Source organism: Octopus bimaculoides, chromosome 10 (genome assembly GCF_001194135.2).
Source record: "Octopus bimaculoides isolate UCB-OBI-ISO-001 chromosome 10, ASM119413v2, whole genome shotgun sequence".
NCBI lineage: Eukaryota > Metazoa > Mollusca > Cephalopoda > Octopoda > Octopodidae > Octopus > Octopus bimaculoides.
In genome coordinates, this window is record NC_068990.1 from 85,516,258 (window position 1) to 85,518,482 (window position 2,225).

The window sequence follows — 2,225 nt, forward strand, 5'->3', positions numbered from 1 at the left end:
AATAATAATAATAATAATAATAATAATAATAATAATAATAATAATAATAATAATAATAATAATAATAATAATAATAATGATAATAGAAAAGGAAAGAAAATAAATTATAAATAAATCATATGGTCCCAGTTTTTAATTTCTTTTGTTATTTCAATGAATAACCAGCTTGAATGTTGAGATGCAGATAGAAATTTCACTGACAAGAAGATTGGATGAAATCCTTTCGGTGTGTGAAGTAGTAACTTTGCATAAGATTGGCAGCAAGTTCAGTCAAGTAGGCATCAATATTCCAAAGAATAACAAATAACTTTCAAGTCAAATCCACGTTAATCCTCCTTAATTTCCATTCAGGAAGTTTAAACACCAAGAGATTGATTTTCTCAGTTAAATATCTTAAGTGGGTCTACCCATGTTTTGTTTTATGCTTTAATTATTATTAATCCCTTTTATGAAACAAGACTCGATGAAATAGTGTGTTTGTCGACCTCCTGTTCATAATGTCTTCATCATATTGAGGCAGAAAATAGAGATTTGTTTTTTGGGTTTTTTTTCAAACAAAACTTTGCTTTTATCCTTTACTATCAAGCTATAGTTTAAGGAGGACCTCAATAGAATTTGCTAGGAATGTAGCATGATGAAATCCAAATAACCAGTTTTCAGAGGCATAACAACACTGTAAGAATCTCTAAAAGACATCCATCAAAATATATTACAGAACGTTGTAGAAAGCTGCAGTTATTTGGCTAAAATAAGGAAAATAAAACTTAGATAAAACAGAATTTATCAACAGCCTATGTTTTTCCTGCGTAAATTGAGTTACATCAGCAAAATAGTTCTTTGCTTGCTAATGTGACATTTGACTATGTTGTGAAATGCTTTCCATACATACACACATCTTTCCCTCTCTCTCTCTCTCTCTCTCTCTCTCTCTCTCTCTCTCTCTCTCTGTATTTGTGTATACTAGAATATGAAAATACTGATAATATTTTATGTTAGAGATAGGGATTCAGTCAATTTAAACAACTCCAGGAATTCACTGGTGCCTAATTTATCACTCGACTCTAATTTACCAGCACAATGAGATGGAAGGCAACCTTGATCTCAGTGCTATTTGAACTCAAACCTAAAATAGCTGAATATTGCAAAGTGTTTTGTTCTCTACTTTGCTGCCAATTCTGGCATCTATTGAGCTTACTTTGATGATGATGATGATGATCATCATCATCATGATTATTATTACTACTACTATTATTATTATTATTATTATTTTTAACATATGCACAGTGCTATAAATATTTTGGTGGGAAGAGTATAAAAGCAAAGAGCTTGTTTGAAAAGATTACAGCTGCTTTGTTAGCTTATTAGAGTGTTTTTAAATAACTTGTATTATTTGATGCTGTTGTCAATACTGGTGATGCTGCCGATGCTGTTTTTGTTGTTGTTGCTGATACTAATGTTGATGCTAAAGATGATGATGACGATGATGATGATGTATATGTCGTTCTATTTCAGGACAATTGTTTGTTTTGTTTGTTTAATTCCATGAGCACGACCATTCTCAATTCTCCAAGTGCAACAAGATGCATGAAACACGTGCATCAAAGCAGATGGATATAGCGTTCTTCCAGTGTTAATGTCGCAACTGCGAAAGAGAGAGGAGAGAGAGAGAGAGAGAGAGGGGGGACAAAGAGAGAAGAGAGAGAGGAGACAGAGAGAGAAGAGTGGAAGGGTGAGTTGCCAAATGTACTTTGCCAGACGATTCCTTTTGGTTGAGAGAGTAAGCCTGGCTAGAACAACGAAAAAAACAACAACAACAAACAAACAAATATATAAACAAAAAAAATGGAGAGAAAGCAAGGGAAAGACAAACAAGTCATGTGACTTGGAAAAATAAGGAGAGAAAGAAGGGGTAGGCGAGGATAGGGTTTTAAGTTTTAGTTTTATGTTTCAAATACCTCTCCACCCCTAGCAATTAAATAACAAACACACACCACCAAGAAAAAAAAAGTAAATAATAATAATAATAATAATAATAATAATAAGAATAATAATAACAACAGTAGCATAAATAAATAGACGAAAATGAAGTTAAAAAGAAAAAAAAATAGTGAAAGTAGGGTCAATTTTCTTCCTCAACCGGAAAAAGTCAGCAATTTTTTTTTTCCCTTTTTTCTCTGTTTTTTTTTTGTTTTTGATCAGTAGCTGTAAGTTATTTTGACTGTTGC

General features: G+C 32.0%; 1 protein-coding gene across 5 annotated transcripts in view; it reads right to left on the bottom strand.

The window, feature by feature from the left end:
- Positions 1-2,225, bottom strand: part of LOC106884267 (rab effector MyRIP) — a 65,231-nt gene that overhangs the window by 30,901 nt on the left and 32,105 nt on the right. The gene's annotated exons all lie outside the window — the stretch shown is intronic.